This window comes from Eucalyptus grandis, chromosome 7, assembly GCF_016545825.1.
Source record: "Eucalyptus grandis isolate ANBG69807.140 chromosome 7, ASM1654582v1, whole genome shotgun sequence".
NCBI classification, from domain to species: Eukaryota; Viridiplantae; Streptophyta; class Magnoliopsida; order Myrtales; family Myrtaceae; genus Eucalyptus; species Eucalyptus grandis.
In genome coordinates, this window is record NC_052618.1 from 29,180,287 (window position 1) to 29,188,396 (window position 8,110).

Here is an 8,110-nt window from a genome sequence, read left to right on the forward strand (position 1 = left end):
TAAAAAATAATCGACCACGGGTTAAATGCGCTGAAAATTCCTAAAACCTACCCGGTAGGTTAGGTCATGCTAAAATCGCTCCAAATTGAAATTAATCGCGAATTTAAACTCGATTTCAGAAATTGAAAGTTCTGTCATGTCTGATTTATTTTAGAACCATCGACTCATTCTCCGAAAATTTTTCCGCAAACTGAGATTTTTGGCAAAAATTCAATATAGAGCTGTTTTTTACCGGGAAAATCATAGGACCGTTTTTTGTCACATTTTTGGGATTCAAGTTGGACAAATGAGCGAGGAAAAATGTGAATTCACGTGTGGGCATCTTGGTCAGATTTATGGAAGGGAAATTGAATGAAATTGGAAGGGGGATTGCACAAAATTCATAGGCCTTGGTGGCATGCAATATTTGGACCCCTTGGAGCCTTGTTGAGGAAGCTTTGGTAGTTGCAAATGGCTGAGGATGATAGCCATGCATGGTGGGGCAAGAACTCAAGTGCCTAGGATATTTTGGTGGCCCCCTTTGACCAGTAGCCACCTTCTTCATCCCTTGCTCTGTCTTTCTCCATAGAGAGCATTTGAAGAGCTTGGAATTGCAGAGAAAACCAATAGCTCCCTCCCTTGAACCATCGACTACCCGCTGAAGCTCGAGCGCCGTCCGTCCGCCTATTGCAAGCCGCACCGTTGCTACTCACATCCTGCCTGTCCTGCTCATTTGCAAGCCCAGCTCACCGTTCCGCCCCCTTCCGAGCCTCTGTTTGTTCAGTTGAAGCCTCATTAGAGCTCCACCGTCGCCGTCCAGCCACCGTCGAGCGCCGCCTAGCCCCATTGTAGCCCGCTGTTGCCGTCTGGCCTATTTTAGCCTTAATCAATCATCCAAGCAGCCCTCACGGCTCAGCAAGCAGAAGCCGAAGCCAGCAAGGTAGTGAGGCTTCGTGGCCCGTTTTCAGGCCCGTCCCGTCCCCGCTTGGCTTTGCTGTTAGGAGATTTGTCGCCCGTCTCCACAACGCCATCGCTGTGAACTCATCGGATCGCAAAACCGGGGAGTTTACTTGCTAAACTCTGCTTAAGAAGTTAATGATGCTTGGGGGATGATTAGTTTAGGCTAATTAAGTTTTAGGTGATTAGTTAGAATGGATTAGCAATTTAATTATCCGTTTATTCATGTTGGGTGGTTAGATTAGAAAAATTAAGGGCTAGATAAGCTATACTATTTATCTTGATAGGTTCAGAAATTTTCCCGACCCGTTCGGGTGGTTAATTAAGCATTTCCGGCCTAGGTTTCTATTTATTGCATTTAAATTGAATTATTTAATTAATTTTGGTAATTATTTAATTATTTAATATTTTATGGAAATTATATCGAGATAACTAGTGACCGGAATTCCGTGCTGATTGTAATGATGTGGTTAATTTCTGCAATTAAGTGTTAAATAGTGGTGATTGTAATTTTGAGTATTTAATTCAAAATTTGGAAATTTTTGTAATTATTTAGAAATTACCGGGTGTTAGGTTTTAACGCTAAAAATGGTTTTAAAGACTATATCAAATAATGGGATTTGAAAAGGAAGGGTATTAGTTTTTTTGGTGTGAATTGACCGTGTACTCACACACGACTATTTTACCGTATTATTTTAATATGAAGAAAATAGGCTAGGTTCATCATTTTAATTGAGGCATTTGAGTGCAAGGCACGGTGTCCTGGGCTAAGATTGAATGGTCATGTGTTGGTTAAGTGAACTCGTCTCGAGTTGTTAAGCTGAACGTGCCTCTATATGGGATGCCCTACCAATGGATGCCGGTCGCAGTAGAGTATGGATCGATGCTCCTTTATGGAATGTCGTCGACGAAGTGATGTTGCCATGCTCGATGGGGCGAGATGATGTCGAATTTCGAGTAAGCCGTGCCCGTGTGTGGCCGTGATTAACAATTGGAACACATGTTGAGTAAGATTGACGCGCCGAATTACGGGACAAAATTGTGTGGCATGGAATGAGACGTGTTATAACGATTTGGCCCAATAATCGGAACCCCTTGTGTTGTTGAGATGAAAGTATTGGCGTTCCAATTGTTTGAGCATGAATAATGTTATGTCTGTGTTATGAATTGTGTTAACATGCAAGAAAAAATTGAGACGAGGTAAGTCTTTGTGATGGTGTGGCTGAGTGGTTAGGACACCTGTAGACATATTACCCACCTAATCGGGGTTTAAAGCGTGAAATCGCTAAGATTTATATCTCATCCCGTCGTGGGCTTTAACTTTGCAGGGCCGTAGGATGGAGGACCTGGAGTCGAGCTGAGGGGATCTGAAGTGTAATCGGTTAGGACAGCTTCTTTTTTAGAACTGGTCTTTTATAGGTTTTTGGTTATTGACTTCTATATATGACTCAATGTGTATATAAAAGAGTGTTTTATTTGTGAATCTGTTTCCTGCTTTTCTATCCCAAGCTGTTATTGTCAGAGGATATTTATTTGCTTCTGCATGTGCAATAAAATGAATGGGTCGATGACGCGTCCTGGGACGTCGCAAATCGACCACCGAGGGATGGGCACGCGCTCGAGGTTCAAGGTGTGACAACTTATCCATCCGAGTTTAGCTAGCATCTTAATCTACTTACAAGATCAACAAGACTTTTCATTTTTTTGAGATTTGCCAATCAAAATAAATATGTCTTCCTCGTCAAGAAAAAGAATAAAAAAAAGACTTAGATCATTGTCATTTTTTTTTTTTTCTTCTTGTTTTACATGCACATTCATGTGTGCCTATTTTTGCTATAACTCAAAAAGAAAGCAACCAAAATGCAATCACTTGACAATAGAGGACTGTGATTTGTAATCATTCTCCTTATAATGAGTGATTTTTTTTTCTCTCTCTATTCATTTTGCTACCTATATATTACCTTGTCCCTATCCCTCGTCTCTCTCTTGATTATTATATATTCTATATATGATTAACTTACTAGTAGGGGTAAGCATTGATCCAAGGTTAACTTTGAACCAACCCTAAACTGGCCCAATCCTGCCCAGTCTTGGTCTAGTTCCCAAAGAAATTAGGTCAATCCTTGGTTCTAAGACCCTTAAATCCTATATTGCATGGATTGGTCTTCGGTCCTAGGATCTTAGGATCCCTATATATATATATATGTATGTATAAAACATGTATGATATGTTATATATTATATATTTTTATTTACTCTAAACTTTAGCGCCACCCCTTATGTTCTTTCTTATGTAGTTATGCCATGTAAATTAGAAAGTAGTATCCCGGCCTAGATTTGACCCAAAAAAGAAAAGGAAAAGGAAACTCTCTTCACTTGGCTTGGCCTCGCTTGCCGCTCATGTCTCTTCACTTGCCTTGCTCGCCTCGCCTCTAGCCTCTCCTTGCGCACTTCATGAGCATAGCTTAGTTGGTGAAGTCACTTGTTGCTCTTGGCTTACTTCACGAATGTAGCTCAACAATCTCAAATGGACATTTCTGTTATTACATTTATCTTAGATTTATATTTGATATATATCGGTGTTCATAGTTTAGTTGCTCAATATTGTATTATTGATAGATATATAATTTGAAATGGTATATTTGTCCTTTTAAGATATATAAAAAATGAAAAAAAAAATTGTCTAATCAAGGTCTAGATTGGACCCATAGGATCGGTTTGATCGCGGTCCTAGGCTCAACGATTGGTCCTCGATCTCGATTTGGGAACCAATATTGTGCGGTTGGTCTTTGGGTTAGGTGTTTGTTTAGCCCAACCCAGACCATGCTTATCCCTATTTACTAGTTTTCCACCATTAAGATTTCAATTATCTTTTATTTAACAAGTATCATTGAGTTGCTTATTAATGTTTATTTTATTATTTTTAAATTTACCAAATTTCTATATTAATCGACTTTTATTTGTCTTATATTTTCGTAAGTTAAATTTACCAACGATATTGAGAAATAACCATCTATTGATTACCATAATGTAATTTGATAAAGTTATTAACTAGCTTTATGTCATCTTCTCTTGTTTGAATTAATTACCAATGTTTATTTTGCTTTTTATATCCTATCTCTATCAGGAAAACAAATCTTCTCTTATCTTTACAAATATTAGTTTTGCTTTTTTACCAATGGCTTAAATGGACCAACTACTATACAAAAGTACCGACCTTCATTAGATTAACTTAAAATTTTTTATCAAATTAAGTTATTAACTAGTTTTAAGTTACCAAAACTTATTTAAGTTGCTAATCAATGTTTATTTGTTTTTCATTGATCCACCGACTTTTCCAATGGACTACTACTATTATTTGCCTTACTAATTTTTAAAATTTACCAACTCTTTTTAGAAAATATCAACTTCAATTAGAGTGATTATGAACGTTTCTTCAATTAAGTTATTGATTATTATTCATTACCAACTCCTATTTGGGTTAGTTACCAATATTTGTTTGTTTTTTTCTTAAATTACCAAATTCTCCGACCTTTGCCACAACAAAACATCTTTTATTGCAAATCAACCATTTTCCCTTTCTTACCAAAGTTTAAATCTACCAAAGATCACGTTGAATTACTTTGTGAATTATTAAACTTTTTTCGATTAAGTCTCTAACTAGCTTAAAGTTAACAACTCTCATTTAAGTTATTTTATGATGTTTGTTTGTTTTCCTAAATTTTACCAATATTTCTATTGAGTTACCACTTTTATCTGACTTCCTTGCCACCTTTCAACATCTACCAACTCTTCTAAACAATTACCAACATCAATTAGAGTAATTAACAGCTTTTCTTTGATTAAATTATCCAGTTAGTCTTGCGGCCAACACTTGGTTTGAATTAGCTATTAATCTTGTTTTTTTTTTCTAATTATTAACTTCTCTTATCTCTTACAAAAATAAAAGGAAGAAAAGCTTATCCTAAAGTTTACCTAATTTTATTTGCAAATCTGGCCAAAAGCTTAAATTTACTAACTATTATATGAAATTACCATGAGTTACAAACTTTTTTGCAATTTAAGCTCCAAACAAGGTTTAATTGCCAAATAAAATTTGAATTTTTTACGTTAGTAACAAAGCTACTTAAATTCTTAAATTTATTAACTAATATATTGAGTTACCACTTGTATTTGCCTTACTTACCAACTTTTTATAACTCTCTTTAAAAATTATCAACTTCACTTAGAGTGATATTTGAGTTCCTAATTAGTTTTGCCTGATCAACTCTTATGTGAGTTAATTACTAATGTTTATTTATTTTCCTAATTACCAACTTCTCTTATCTCTCAATAAAAAAAGAAAAAAAAAAGAAACTGTTCTTATCTATAACCAACGTTTATTTAATGCTCTTAGTGACGCCTTAAATGTACCAATTATCTGCGAATTAGCAACCTCTTTTGTCTTAGTTACAAACCTTATTCTATCAACTTATAAGTAGTTTTGGGTTACCAACTTCGATTTGAGTTGCTTGATACATATATATTTCGATTATACCAACTTTTCTATGTAGTCAACATTTCTTAGTGCCTTGGATACCAATCCTATTCATGATTAACATACATGCTAACTTTGCGAGACTATTTAGTTATTTTGTTTAGATTTTGGTTTTAAAATTACTACCTTTTCTTATCTCGACATAACAAAAACTTCTCTTATCTAATCAAAATTGATTTGCATTTCTTACAAACTCCTTAAGCTAATAAACAATTCTATAAAATTACCAACCTCTATTTGAATGACTCACCAATATGTTCCTGATTAAATAACCCAAGATAAGAGCGGTTAAACTAATAAAACCAAATAAACATTGGTAATTAATTGATAGTTGATAATCCAAAACTAGTTGATAATTTAATTAGGGAAACGAGTTAGTATATTTAAGGCAAAGTTTAAAAAAAAAAAAAAAACTTGCTAAATAACTCAAATGAGAATTGGTAATCCAAAGCTACCTAATGAACTCAAACGGAGAAAAGTTGATAAATACTATAACTAAGGTCAATAATTTTTTTTTTTAGTAAGGTTAGTAATTTACAAAGAAATGGGTAAATTCAAGCGTTGCTAATTAAGTAATGTAATTAAAAGTTTCCAAGTTATAAAAATTAGAAAATTAAAGAAATCAATAAACATCGGTAAATAACTCAAATTGAGAGTTTGTAATCTAATACTACGTGGTAATCAATGGTAGAAAATTTTGAGTCATAATGGGATATTAGTAAATGTAAGTGGTTGTTAACATGGCAAATGAAAGTTGGCAATTCAATTGAAAAGTTTAAAGAGGATACAAAAATAACAAAAAATTGTTTAGTAATGCAAATAAGAGTTGGCAACACAAAATTGATCGACGATTCAATAAAAAAAAAGTTGGTAAGTCCTTCTAATTCAGGTTGGCAATTTCATATAAGAGTTCAAAAATTAAAAACATCCCTAACTTATGTATATAAAAGGTGGTAAGTTAGTAAAAAATTGCTAATATACAAATTATACTTTTGTAATTTCACAGAAGTGTTAGATTTATTGGCATGACATAAAAATCCATGCTTTTGGGCACGGCACAATAGAATTCCGCCAAACACGGACATAGCTCGAATTTCTAGCCTTTCACAAACTTTATTTTTAGTTAGACTTTGGTTTAATGGGCTCAACTTGGCACATATTTTACCAATTTGAATTTATCCACATATGGATATACTCACTTTGTTTGAACACTTATCAATCCTCTTCTAATTTCAGAGGAATAATCTAATTTACCAGCTTATGGAATTATATCAAACCCAAAGCTTATTACCTTGATGCCATATTTGCCTGATAGAATCGGCAAATTATCAAACCAACCGATAATGAACAAAATTCAATATTGATAATTGTTGGAAAGATGGGACTTATACATAAGAATTAGTTATGTAACTAAACATTTGCACTTATATCACATCCGATGGCGACTACATAAAACAGTCTAGACTGATGAAGATTCTAAATTCTGATGATAAGGTAACCTTTTGAGTCAAGACCATGCATCTAAGTTTTTCTAAAGCGTATGAGTCTGCCCTTTTGAACATTTCTCCCCAAAGTCTGCACTCCAGAAGGTAAAGATAATATATAAAGAGAATCGATTGTGCTTTGAAATCGTACTAACGAGAATCTTCTTATCTCTTTCACTTTTGACGTCATTGCTCGAGACAGTGCACGTAGAGCTAGGAGACCGGGCCTTGTCATTTCCCTGAACCCTGCCGGGCCTTGTCATTTCCCTGAACCCTGCCTAGTAGAGCTAGGAGACCGGGCTTCACGGGGATCCAAGGTGGGTCCCTAACCCCGTGAAAGGCTTGGCCGGGTTACCCAATGGGACCATTATCCCATACTTCCCCCTCACTTGCCTGTAAATGGCTTGTGAGGGGAAGACCTCCCGGAATGGTCATTTCAGGAGGGAGCACTTTAAGGACCTGCTCAGGTCCAAACTTGGGCTCGGGGGGGAGGCTCGGCTCACCCCCAGGGGCTTCGATTCCCCTGGGTTGTCTTCATTGCCCTCCCCGGGCTTGTTCCTTGGGAGTTTTTCTGGGGAACTCCCTAAGATATAAACCCCATCCAGGGACCCACTTCCCTCTCCTTGGGGGGGAGGACAGCCTGCCTGATGGCTGGAGCCTTTTATAGTCCTGCTCAGGACTTAAGGTAAAGATAATATATAAAGAGAATCGATTGTGCTTTGAAATCGTACTAACGAGAATCTTCTTATCTCTTTCACTTTTGACGTCATTGCTCAGACAGTGCACGTCACTTGTTATTCTAGAATCTTCTTCACTGAGGAAACGCTTGAGACATCTTCATATCATGATCTGCATGCATGGTTGCATACATGAAATTCTGGAGTCTTCTTCACAGAGGAAACGCTATTTAACTTCATGCCATCTCGTGCTTATCCATGCATGTACGATGTCATGTAGCTATAAGCTTTCATTTTTTTCCATTTGACTACAACGACCAGATGGGTCCTACTATCCCAGCTTAATCGGCGTTGTGAACTTCGAAGAAGCTGTTCTTAGCGGAAATTTCGTCGTCTTAAGCTTGAGGTGGGATCCACTTGAACATTAGTTCCTTGTCCATCAACCTAAAGGAAATTACTTGTTTCTTGTGTTTATAA